At 40.1% G+C, this 13,769-nt stretch overlaps 1 protein-coding gene across 2 annotated transcripts in view; it reads left to right on the top strand.

The window, feature by feature from the left end:
- The window catches only part of Lhfpl2 (LHFPL tetraspan subfamily member 2), a 137,674-nt gene that overhangs the window by 57,889 nt on the left and 66,016 nt on the right, over nucleotides 1-13,769 (top strand). For both annotated transcript variants that reach the window (XM_048331578.1, XM_048331577.1), the window contains one exon: nucleotides 6,254-6,319. The gene's annotated coding sequence lies outside the window, so the exon portion shown is untranslated. The remainder of the gene's footprint in view (nucleotides 1-6,253; nucleotides 6,320-13,769) is intronic.

Here is a 13,769-nt window from a genome sequence, read left to right as displayed (position 1 = left end):
TTATGTGTCATTGTTTTTATTATTATTTTTAATAGCAAAACCTTCGTTCTTTGTAGTACATATGCTTCTGCTTAGGTGAGTAAAACTGTTCTAGGAGACCTTGGGAATAAGTCCCCATCTGATTGTCCTTTTTTTTCTTTTTTTCTTTTTTTATTACCAGTCCTGGGCCTTGGACTCAGGGCCTGAGCACTGTCCCTGGCTTCCTTTTGCTCAAGGCTAGCACTCTGCCACTTGAGCCACAGAGCCACTTCTGGCTGTTTTCTATATATGTGGTGCTGGGGAATCAAACCCAGGGCTTCATGTATACGAGGCAAGCACTCTTACCACTAGGCCATATTCCCAGCCTGATTGTCCTTTCTTATTAGACAACAGACCTACTTTGTTTTTCTTATGGGGTATCAATTGTACTAAGTAGTCTCGTTGTAGGGCTCCATTGTAAGGTATGTGTGTGTCTGTGTGTCTGTGTGCAGGTGTGCCAGTTCTGGGGCTTGAACTCAGGGCCTAGGTGTTGTCCTTGAGCTTTTTTACCCACAGCTGGCACCCGACCACTTGAGTCACATCTCCACTTTTTTTGCTGGGTAAGTAGAGATGAGACCCTCACAGATTTTCCTGTCCAGAATGGCTTTGAACCTCGATCCTCAGATCTCAGCCTACTCAGAAGTAGCTAAGATTATAGGCATGAGCCACTGGTGCCTGGCTATGCTAAAAGATGTTTTAACGATTTATTTTATATCGATAAATTATACTGAACATTTTAGAGCAAAAGCACTGTTCTAAGTTTCATTAAGAATGTTGCTAAAGGTTGATGTACTTTTGTTCTGTTATGTAATTGTGTTCAGTAATTTTTTTAGACATTTCTTAGAAATCGTTTTTGAAGGAGATAAAAGCTTACTTAAACCATTTTCAAGCAACTAGAAGGTTTAAGGTGATTTTATTTCTCTGGAAATTATTTGGAAGCTTCCCTTTGGTGATACAAGATTTTGACTGTCTCAACTGCTCATCTGATGTGAAATCTTTGGAGAAGCTCAAAGCTTTTGATTTGTAGACTAAAACTAAAAATAAAGATGTACCTGGAAGGAGGTAGCAGTAACTCCTGCACATTGTAGGGTAAAGGGTGGCCATCAAATCTTACTGCCTATGAGGTCATTGAGGGAGGTGCAGAAGTCCTGGAGGTAGAGGATTGCTGAGCCACACCGTGAAGGAGAAATCATCCCCAGAGAGGAACAAATCATGTAACCTGTCTGTCTTAGTCTGTCCTGTGTAAGGTCTAAAGTAGGTGCAGAATCGCTAGTTTTTGATTGAGGGCAATGGGGAAATGAAGGCTTCATGAAAGGTAATAGGTAGGGAAGCAGGTTATGCAAATCGAGCTATCCATCTCATCTTGAGAAACCAGCCTTGCTTAGGTGCAGAGAGATTCCTTGGCATTTTCTTTTTGGTTTCTTTCCTTTGTTTTCCAGAGATTGGTCAAGGCGAAGCCCCTTTAGCTAGCTGTGAAGGTGACAGACTTCCCCATGGAGATGTGCTGGTGGCATCAATGACTGGCAATCGTGGAAGCCCCTGGAAATGTACCAGGGTCTCTGGCAGGCATTGCATAGGTTTATTCCTGATTTCAAAGGGCTTAGAAATGGCAACCAGCCTGGGAACATGGTCTACTTGATAACTATATGCTTTGGCCCTGTGTGTGTCCATAAATATCCTGTTTGGAAATATTTTTAATGAGTTAATTCTCTTTATTTCTAGTTTTAATCTTGGCATCTGGTTTTCTTTTCTTTCTTTCTTTCTTTTTTTTTCAGGAACACTGGTCTGTTTTTGCTTAAAGTTTATGCCTAGGTTTGGAATGTGAGCTGCTGAGAAATGTCTAGCAAGGCTTGTCAGCACTTTCACTCTGTTCATTTGGCCACCTGTCTGCCTCGGTCCACTCCCCCAGGTGTGTTGCACTCACCCGACTACCTAAAACAATCTGTTTATTTGAAGTCACCTGTTCTTTAACTGGTAGTTAGTGTTTGCTGAGACTCACACATTGCTGGTACTTGAGTACGTTCACAGTGCTTTCCATCCTGCAAAATGGTTAAACATCTATGTTAAAGATCAGCGAAGGAACAAGAATATCAAGCCATTGTTATCCAGAGGAGGTTTACCAGAATTATTGTACACACTTGCTCCTGTCACTCTCCTTTCCTACCCCTAATCTAAGGTTGGGACAGATGGAGTTTATAAAGGCTAGTCTGGACAGATGCTGGCAATTGGTAAACATGCCCACAATGAGGTTTCCCCTTTACATTGGGCAACCTAACATTATCCCAGGGTCCCTTTGCTGTCTGCTGACTCATGTCTGCCTCCTGTACTTTCTTCCTTTTTCTGGAATACCTGCCGTTGTCTTTGCATGATGATTTTCTTCACGCCTATGAGTCCCATAGCTTGCATTTTCTGACAGTCTATACGAAGTGTTTTTACTGCAGTCATCCTTTTATTTAGTACACATGAATTCTGTTCTAAGCAGTGTACTGATGTGCATATGACATACAAAGAAGTAAATTAGAATTGGGAAAAGGGGTAACAGATAGGTGAATAAGTATAATCTTAACTCTATAAATAGCAGTGTTTTGCTGCTCAAACCTGGGATGTTAAAATGCAGAAAATTCAAATGACTTCTTGACACATTGTGAGGCTCTTCGGTTATACTCAGGACATTTAAAATTTCCTCTCTAACAGCTTCATGTTGACATGGTATTGTTTGGATGGAGGAGGTGTTTTTTTTGTCCTTAAGAGTAAAAGGAAGTTTTCACGATTAGCAGCATTTGATTTAGAGAGAGTTCACGAGATCTTTGGAAAGTTGAGACTGAGTCATTCACCATTGTGGCTGAGTGGCAGGGCAGGCACTGTAGAGGGTCAAGTTCCCAGAATTTCACACAAGTAAACGCAGTCCAGCCTTTGGCAGCCGGCCACTTTCTGTGCTTGGTGGACAGGTTCATGAAATTTGATACTTTCCTGTCTTTCCTTGAAAATCCTGCAAGTTTTAGCAATCCTTCAATGGCTGACCCATTTCTGTTGAACTGCTGTTGTTAGACACAAGTGAGATTGTCCTGGCTAATTGTCAGAGAACGTGTTTCAGTGACCACCCCCTCCCCTTCTTTTCTTAACTTTAGTAACTTCCAGCCTAATTTTTGAGCCACAGGTTATGCTTTGGGTACAGAAATGAGGCACTGCTCTTTGTGTTTATTATGTTGTACTGCCCTTAAAATGTGGAAAACTTCCCCAAGTGTTTGTTGTGTCAACAGAGCACAGTCAGAAAGACTCAGATAATTATTCCTTTAGTTGACTCATGTAAATAGAAGCTTGGAGAATTTTCCTGCAGAAAATGTAAAGAGTCCTTGGTTAGACAGAAGGTTTGTGAGAGTAGTTGGACTCAGCATGTTTTACTCTCGGCTGATCTCCTTTGGTCTTTGTCTTGTGCTTCATGTTTTTAGGGCCCATCTTTGCTACCTCATGTTGAATAAGTATAGTGGTTGCTAGCATTTTGTCTTGGGTGCTGAAGAATTGCTTTTCCGTAAATGAACTAGGCTTGGGAGTCAAAAGTCCTAGATTGAAGCTCAGATCTTTTTCATTTACTTACTCTGATTCATCTCAAGTTGCTTGACTTTCTGTTCTAAAACATGAGAATAGTAATTGCTGCCTGTCCCACCCACAGTCCAGCCACTCTCTACTTACGGTGTAACCTGATGCTCTGTCTTGGACTGCATTCTTGCACAGGATGGATATGGTGAACATCTCAGATTTCTGGAAAGGACTCTGCTTGTGTGTGGACTGTTACTCAGACTTTCCTCCTCCGTGGCCTCTGTGAGCACCAGCAGCTGTCTCTGCACCCACCTCCCAGACAGACTGGGCAACTTACCGGGCCAGTCTGTTGATTACAAAGTTCCCTTTTTAAAAAGCTAAAATGTATTCTGGTAACTCCCAAAGTAATTTTCACTCCTCGGTTCTAGTTTTACAGAGAAATATGACACAGTTCAAATTGGGGCATTTCAAGTATTAGAAATTTATAACCGAGAAAGGGGTCTCACCACTGTGCTTCCTCCAATAAATACTCCGGTGCAGCCTCAGGCACAAAAGGCAGCTATTGTTTGTCCTCCTGCTCTCCGGAAGTGGAACCAGAGGACATGCAACCCAAATAGAGCTGCTGGATAGCAAGGAAAACTTTAACTCCTTCATGTGCAAAGCCAGAGATTGTAGGATGCTTGCTAGTATAAACAGTGTCTGAATTTATTGGTCCATAAGTAGTTTAGAGGACCAAACAGAATAGACAATAATGAAGGTAAAGACAAATATTTCTATTTTAGGTAACTTCATAAGTTTAACAACCATCAAATCAGAAAAGTGTAGTTGCATATGACAGTGGAGAAATGGTGACAGTATGTCAATATCTTGGCTCAGGCTGCCTACACATACTATGTTATTATAAGTTCCACCAGCCGCAGGAGGATCCCAAAGTGTCTCCTCAGTAATGAAAGGCACCACCCACTCTTTATGTTTGGTTATAATGGTGATTTATAAAACTCCAAAAGTAGAGGCAACACTAGCCTTTAGAGTTGTCTGCCACTGTACTTAGCTAGAAATGACTTTGTAAGTATGCAAAAAGAGAAGACTTAATGTTAGCCGGTAGTCACTTTCTTCTACACAGTTTTACATTAAGGTATGTCAGGTTTCTATTTGAGGACGTGAAGAATAGGTTTGTAAAGTGGAAAGTGTGCTTTCTCTTGTGGGGGAAACTGGAGTGATCCAGAAACCCTGAACCTATGTGATATTGGGGAAGTTTCTCTACTTCATTTACCATCAGGTTCTTCATCCATTAGTGGACATAATTGTCTGGAGAGGTTATAATGCAGTTAAAATAATATAAGACAAATAATAAATTTTCAACAAATGGTCATTGCTATTAAAAGTTTGTCCTATTATGTTTGCTATTGAAAGCAGTGCTGAGTAGGTATTCTGGGAGTGTCTGTTTTATTGAATGTGCAGTAGTAGGCCCTTGGTATCTGTGGGTATGTGGCTCCCAGGAGACTGTCATTGGCAGGGTGGAGGAACAATGGATGCTCAGGGATGCAGAGTTCCATACTAAACCACAGATGAGTGATTTATTTGTTTATTTTTGGTGCCAGTCCTGGGGTTTGTACTCAGAGCCTGGGCCCTGTCCCTGAGCTTTTCTACTCAAGGCTAGCGCTTTACTACTTTAGCCACAGCTCCACTTTTGGCTTTTTGAGTAGTTAAGAGTTACAGAGTAGGAGTAACCGGCACCCAGTGCTTGGTTCATTTTCCCCATATACCACTCAACTTCCACTATTATAAATATAAAATTTTCACTTTATACTTAAGCACATTCATTTTTACCTTGCATTTTAGGCATCATTTGCTTTGGGAAGGGGGATTTTAACAAAGTTAAGGGCTGGAAAACAGCAGGTCACACAATGATTTAACAACTGGTCATGACATGGGCTTGACTGAGAGCTTCTGAACTGTGTCATGAGCATTGAGGAACTTAAAAACTTTTTTTTGGACTTTCTTTTGTTTATTTATTTTTGACCTTGCTTGGTCAAAACCACATGTAATAAATTCATGAATAAGACACTTTCTTTTCTTGCTAGACATAATTTTCTGAGATTTCCCAAAAGATAATTTTCACTCTTTTGAAATTTGATTCATAAGTTTAACACAGACTTGAAATACTGGAAGGAATACTTGATTCCTGCATAAATGAATCATTAAGTAAATTCTTCTCAACTTTTTGCTATTATGGTTTTAGTGACCACTTTTCCAGTTCCTTGGGCTTTGATATCTTTTAAAATTTAGCTTTAAAATAAGTTAGAATAACTGGAAGGAAATAAAGTGCTGTTAGAATAATTTCCTTATACTTTCATTCCCTAGTTATGTCTGGGTTGAGTCTTCTATAGTTTTTCTTTCACGGTCATGTGTCTGTGAGACGCCTGTGTTTTCAAGTTGATCACATTGTGAAGGAGAAGGGAAAGACAGGTACTTTGTGGGCTGCTGGCTTCTTTTTCCCAGCTTCATCCGTGGTTTAGGCCTGGGCCTGGGCATAGTGTTCCAGAGGAGTGGATGGCCTAATGCAAATTGAACTATTCATCCGAAGGCCAGTGTTTGAAGAAATACCACATATATTAGTGTCATATCAAATACATGGTAAATGTTCTGTGTATATGTGTTTCAAATCTAACTTTTTTTGTTCAATTTCTTTCTCTAGGTGGCACTTTGCTGAAGTTTGTTGAGAATTCTCAGCATCTTTGCAGATATTGCTGGCAATTTCCAGGTGAGTAGCAACTTAGTTCATTAAAAGGTACATGGTTTCAAACTTTTGGATCCTTCATGGTAAGTACAAGTTTTTATTTTAGACTAGACGTACCCTTCAGCTAAACATCAGCCAAGTGTTGTAAAGGACTCTGAAGTTTCATAAACAGTATTGAATTTAATGCTATAATTTCTGTGCTTTAACTCTGACATGCTTTGTTCTGTTACTATTCATGAATGAATTTCAAAGCTCTTTAGCATGGGCATAGTGCAGTGTTGTCTTTTCTTTTGAGTTTCTCCGTGGACCATGTCACCATTTGTTATCATTTCTCTCAGAAAAGGGAAGAAGAAGTAGCCAATTCAAACTACCCAGTTTTATTACTTGATGATAGCTCATACAAAAAGATAGCCAGGGTTAAGGCTGGGAATGGTTCACTAATAGATGATTCATGATTGGGTAGATTTGAATTTACAAAGTCACTTCCAGAAAATATTACCAGTAGTGGCTGAGTAATCTCCTGCAGTATGCATTCAAGCAAATCAAGGCAGTGGGAAAGGAATTAAATACGGTACTTATAACCTGTGATATCCAGCTCTGCTTCTCAGAAGGTGAGGCCTGTTCACCCAGCTTTTCTCAGAGCCATGCTGTAACCTCAGGGATGCACTCAGACCAAAGGAGGCTAGGATGTGGTATGGATTCTGGACCCATTGTCAAGGGTCTTCTTGTGAGAGACTTACATAGAATATTTCCAAAGATACTGTAGAGGTCACCTTTTTGGTTTACAGATTTTGAGACAACATGGTTCATATGTACCATTTTGGTCTGCTGATTTCTCAAGCGTTATTAAGTTTTTCTAACAGCTACTACTGATTAGGTTAGGAAACTTGACTTTCTTTAAAAAGGAGAACTGTAGACACTTTCAAATTACAGAATTATTTGAGCAGAGTTCTTTATCATGGGGAAGATGTGGTGCTGTCCTGAGCAAGCTAATCTTTTGCACTTTATCAAACAAAGTATTGTTTCTACTCTATATTTATTGAGTAGTGATAAGATAATTTGATTTTCTATTAAAAATAATTAGAAATATTGCTGGGCACCTGCTGCTCATACCTGTACTCCTTAGCTTCTCAGGAGGATGAGATCTGAGGATCACAGTTTGAAGCCAGACAGCGCAGGAAAGTCTGTAAGACTCCTCAATGAGTCACAGAAAAAGCTAGAAGTGGCACTGTGGCTCAAGTGGTAGAATGATAGTCTTGAGCAAAAGGAGCTCAGGGACAGTGTCTAGGGCCTAGGACGGGGGCAGGAAACTGTATGTATGTGTGTGTATGTATGTATGTGTGTTTATGTATGTATACCTTTCCCTAGCTGAGTGCCAGTGACTCATGCCTATAATTCTAGCAGTCTGAGCAGGAAAGTTTGTGAGACTCTTTTTCTTTACCAAAAAGCTGGAAGTAAAGCTTCCAGCTCAAGTAGTAGAGCACTGGCCTTGAACAAAAAAAACTAAGGGACAGAACCCTGGCCCTGAGTTCAGGCCCAAATACCAGAACAAATGTATATACAGTATATAATTTATGTATTATATATTTTACTATTAGTATTATTGTAGTATTATATATCATATATAAATATGTATATATTTGTATTATACATATTATGCACATTATATATAATGTATTTAATTATAGTTACATAATATATTTATAAGACAAAAGATGTTATAAATTTATTATGTATAACATGTTGTATATGTAATATATTATATGATGTATTATATGCTATCTGATGTTATAAAAAAGCATGCCTTTTTCTGTATGTTGCAAATAAAGGATTTATTATGACATGTAATTTTTCTGAACTCAAATATTCATGAACTGACTTAAAGTTTGGCTTATTCTAACAGTCTTTCCTGCATGATTCAGATCCAGAATTTCAGGTGCCCGTCAACATGGGCTTGGCAATGAGGTCTGGGTTGTTTCTATTGCTCCACAGGTGAAGATGTTCTCAGCAGGGACAGATCTCTGCTGTTAGAGTGGCAACTGTCTGCCTAAGTGAGCAAAACGGATCCATTCTCTTGTTACTTGTCATAGAAGTGGTTGTGTGAAAAGTCGAGCCAAGTGGATCCACGTTTCTTATGTATTCTGGTGAGGGTTTTGTCCCTCATTGTGAGTTTTCACTCTGGGTCACTGCCAGGCTGGCCTGTTTAGTCTTATTCTGGGGAAAATCCTGGTGGGCTCTACAGTGCTTAGTCATGTTCCCCCTCATAATTTTCCTCTAAACAGTTATCCCCATAAAACCAACCACATTCTACATGTCTTTCAGGGTGTTGTTTTTTAAGATGTGAATTCATCCTATACACATACCCAAAACTTCCTCAGACATAAGAACAGTCATTCTGAGCTATGGCCGCTGACTACAGAGCATTGTGGCCCTATTTCTTGTTACCTCTAGTGTGTGGCAGCTTTCTTTTGAGCAAAGGGAATGATTAAGGTTTGAGGAGAGCCTTGACATCAGGCAGTACTTGGCAGATATCCCCCTCTACTGGACACATGGGCTGGAATTTCAGCTGAAGTGCCATATATCTGTGTGCCCTGGTAGTTTCTGTGCCTAGTAGAGCTCCATCTTCTTACATAGGGGTGGTCTTTCTAACTGGTTTGAGAAATTTGCCAGAATCCTTCCTGGCTCCTGTCACTGGGTATTAGACAAACGGATTTGGAGTCTGATGATCTGCTCTGCCTGGTGTTCATTGCTCCCTGTAAGCAAATTCTTGCCTTCCTATACCTCATTGGCAACACCAGGCACACCTGCTCTGTCCTGCCTGCCTACTCTGTGAGAATTGTAGGAAGGCTTGGAAATTGTGAGTTCTGTGTGGGGTTTGTATAAAGAGACTTCTACTCGCAGGCTTTTCTTTTTAATGTAGTCCGGCTCAAATCCCTTCTCTATATTATTAATAAGTGGATGACCTTGAACCAAGCTACTTGGGCTCAGTTATCTCACAGGTTTTCAAGAAAGTCAGTGATATATTGTATATACAGTAGGATGCAGAGAACTAACACCTAGTGAATCTCAAGAAATATGCTTGTAAATTTGTCAGGACACAGGAAAGGGTTTTGGTTTTGTTTTGTTTTTGTTGCCAGTCCTGGGGTGTGGACTCAGGGCCTGAGCACGGTCCCCTGGCTTCTTTTTGTTCAAGGCTAGCACTGTACCACTTGAGCCACAGCACCACTTCTGGCTTTTTCTATATATGTGGTGCTGAGGAATCGAACCCAGGGCTTCATGTATCCGAGGCGAGCACTTTACCACTAGGCCATATTCCCTGCCAGGACACAGGAAAGGAAGAAGAGAATGAATTAATGACTTTTCCATCAATTTTTAAATTCTTCAAGTTTGAATTTTGGCTTACTGAGCTGCCTTTAATAACCAGGTTGTGTTAGGAGTTATGGCTGGACTGGAATTACTAGATGTTTATATATGTCCCATCCATATGTAGCATATAGAAGTGTCATCCTATTTCCTAATGGCCACACATTTGTATGTATTTTCTGTGCTTCACATAACTGAGTTCTTACTCTGCATATAACTTTATATTCATTTACTTTTGCCTACATATTATAAAATGTTCTCCATGTCATTTAAAGAGCATTTCTGTGGTATAACAATCCACACTGTGGTGTATATAGAAATCACTTCAAACTTGCTTCTGTGTCTGGCACTTGAGTTGATTTTTACTTTGAATATTGTTTCATGAGCATCATTCTCCAGTTATAAAATATTCCCAGTAAAGCTGGGGTCTTGTTGATATATAAAAGAGTACTTATTTTACAGTACTCTGTTTAACCAAGAACTTTCAGATTCTTAGATGTTTGATAGTTTATGATGTGAAATGGTATTTCATTTTAGTTTTTACTGATATTTGTGTATGTGTTTCAGTAAAACTTTGTGTACAGAAAGACAGCTGCCATGTTTGGCCCATAGGCCATAGCTTGTAAGGCATTGTTAGGTAACAGGTAGAAAGATGGTAGGGAGGAGGGAGATCCTAGCAAACAGCTGCTGTTCATTCTCTCCTTTTTCTTCACATCCCTTTGAGGTTCCAGTTTCAACCTTCTCAGGAACTTTGGATTTTTTTTCTTATTAGTTATTAAATTCAAAACTTTTCACAAACTGAATAACCATTTGTGCTTCTTCCTTTATAAAATTGTTCATGGTCTTCCATTCTGGTGAAAATTTCCTTTATGATAGTGGTGATTTTGACATTATGACTTTGTCCCATTTTCCTAGAATATATAGCAACATGGATTATCTGCTCAGTAATTGTTAGTTGCATATAGAACAGTTGTATATTTGAGAGGAGCTCAGTTGTGGACATGTCAGAGACCATAGCTAGAAGTTCTTCTGTGGCTTCTTGGCGTGGCTGCATCATGTGGAAACTCAGTCCTCTGCAGTAAACATTGCTGTCCCATTTCACACAGATCTGTGAATACCCCATCCTCACTGTCTGCCGTCATGGTACTTCTAATTCCTCTCTGTTGGCAGGGGGAGAGGAGTAAAGAACAAATGTTGGCTCATAATGAAGTGTTTATTAACCTTGGGGAGTGCCCCTTAACTGCTTCTCTTTTGCTGGGTCTTCTCACTCTTAACTCCTTCCATCTTCCTCTTCTTCATTGTTTCCAGTCCCTCATCTCCTTGCATTCTCTTACTTACTCTACTTCATAGCTTCAGCTGCCAGATGTAGGCCAGACCTCCCCATACCTAACCTCTGCTCTAGGCTGTGGACTCCTAAAGCCAGCTGTGTGTTGGACACCTTCCCCCATGTTCCACCAACATTTCTTTCTTTCTTTTTTTTTTTTTTTTTGGCCAGTCCTGGGCCTTGGACTCAGGGCCTGAGCACTGTCCCTGGCTTCTTCCTGCTCAAGGCTAGCACTCTGCCACTTGAGCCACAGCGCCGCTTCTGGCTGTTTTCTGTATATGTGGTGCTGGGGAACCTAACCTAGGGCCTCATGTATCCGAGGCAGGCACTCTTGCCACTAGGCTATATCCCCAGCCCTCCACCAACATTTCTGAGGCACGTGCCCCCAAATGAAGCTTCTTTTCCTCCTTTCTTCTGCAGCCCTGTGCCTCCTGCCTGCAGCCAGCCTATACTTCCCAAGTGAAAGAATGTTATCCTACCTAGATTTACTCTTAGCAAATTGATAAAATCTGATTTATCTAAAAGAAACCAAAGTTGATACTTTACAGGGTCTGCCATGTTAATGGAATTTATCTATGAAGCAAATCCTCATCTATTTAGTTTGTAAAATCTTGAAAATTAAAAAAAAAACCACTGGTTTTATACAAAACAAGAGATATGTGTGTATTAGTGTATAATAAGTGTATTAATATATATTAATCAAGTGAGAGCCCCTGGATAGCACTTTCTGATTAGAAAGCTTTTGGTTGAGGGCTAGACATCACTTTTTTCTGGCCTTAATTATTTCCATATTCCAGTATATATTATTTTTGTTTATATTGGAGTTATCCTTTATTAGCTCATTTTCAGCTTATCTCCAAGGGAACTCAGGCAAGAAATACAAATATTTTCATAAGATTCTTTGAGGGAATAAAATTAATATTTTTGAGAATGAAAGTAAGGTGACTTGTCTCATAAGGATTGGGAGACTTTATTAAGATAGCAAAGTGCCCTTCCTTGGCAAGTGAAGGGTTTTTGTTTTGTTTTGTTTTGTTTTGGAGGGGTGGGAGGTTATTGGAAATGGCCATGCTAGAAAGAATAAAAGGAAATTTAATATCATGAAGTTTGTTTTGTTTTGTTTTGTTTTGCCAGTCCTGGGCCTTGGACTCAGGGCCTGAGCACTGTCCCTGGCTTCTTTTTGCTCAAGGCTAGCACTCTGCCACTTGAGCCACACCACCACTTCTGGCTATTTTCTGTATATGTGGTACTGGGGAATTGAACCCAGGGCTTCATGTATATGAGGCAAGCACTCTTGCTACTAGGCCATATCCCCAGCCCATAGTATCATGAAGTTTGAAATTGCCCCTGGTACCAGTCTGTTTTAGAACACATATACTGCACTGATTCCCAGGGATTGGAGACAGCTCTGTTCTCTTGCTGAGGCTGCCAGGCCTATTATAATGGTGACATGGAAAGATTATTTATTTTTCAAATTTTTATTATCAAACTGATATATACAGAGAGGTTACAGTTTCATACGTTAGGCATTGGATACATTTCTTGTACTGTTTGTTACCTAGTCCCTCATACCCCCACCCTCCTCCCCCTTTCCTCCCCCCCCCCATGAGGTGTTCAGTTCACTTACACCAAACAGTTTTGCAAGTATTGCTTTTGTAGTTGTTTGTCTTTTTTTTTTTACCCTGTGTCTCTCAATTTTGGTATTGGAAAGATTATTTAGTAGGGATGTTCTGTGGCTAGGCTTTGTGAATATTTTCTATACCTGAAGATGGCTGGCCTTCCTTTACTATGTCTAGTTGCTTTAGTCTGATCCTCTGCTTAAGTTGGGTTCTTGCAAAGCAGATTCCATTGATCCTGAGATGAGAGGACATTATAGAGAGAATCTCTGAGAGATGTCTGAATATTATTCCCCAATAGGTATACCTCAGTTACAAAGGCTAAACACTGAGAGCAATACCTGGAGCTACCGGATTGTCAGGGCTCCTCATTGTGTTGGAGTTTCCCCAACACTAATCAGCCTGCAGAAGTTAATGAGGCCCACAAGGAAATTAGGGTATTGTTTCCAAGTTCGGAGATCTGGAACAAAACAAAAATCTGTCGGAAATCTGTGGCCAGCCAAGTGTGAACAGTCACCTCCATTAGTTGGGGGGAATCCCTGAGGAAGGAAAGAAGGTAGAATCCAGTGCTGTTAGTGGGTCCTTCATTGCTGTATTTTCCTATTCATTTCTGTTACACAAATGCAAAAGGCTGACTGACACTACTTAACATGGTAAATGCTTTTTTAATCATTGTTTCTTGACTTAAATAATTCTTGTTATTCAAGGGATAAAGAAAGAATATGCTTTTCGGGCTATAGAAATCTAGTCATTTGGGCTGGGAATATGGCCTAGTGGTAGAGTACTTGCCTCGCATATATGAAACCCTGGGTTTGATTCCTCAGCACCACATATATAGAAAAAGCCAGAAGTGGTGCTGTGGCTCAAAGTGGTAGAGTGCTAGCCTTGAGCAAAAAGAAGCCAGGGACAGGACTCAGGCCCTGAGTCCAAGCCCAAAGACTGGCAAAAAAAAAAAAAAAAAAAAGAAGAAGAAGAAAAGAAAGAAAGAAAGAAGAAATCTAGTCATTTAGAGTTAATGTGTGATCTTGGGGCAACCAAAAAAAAAAAAAAAAGGCAGTATTGCTGTCCTTATGAACTCCCAATCTAGCCAGAAAGAAACAAGCAGAGACCTCACTGCCACTGGGGGCAATCACAGTTATACCATGGACAGAAGAAATGAATTAGTTCTACTAGT

This window comes from Perognathus longimembris, chromosome 22 (genome assembly GCF_023159225.1).
Source record: "Perognathus longimembris pacificus isolate PPM17 chromosome 22, ASM2315922v1, whole genome shotgun sequence".
NCBI classification, from domain to species: domain Eukaryota; kingdom Metazoa; phylum Chordata; class Mammalia; order Rodentia; family Heteromyidae; genus Perognathus; species Perognathus longimembris.
Note: the sequence above shows the minus strand (reverse complement) of the source record. Positions and strands in the feature narration are given on the sequence as shown.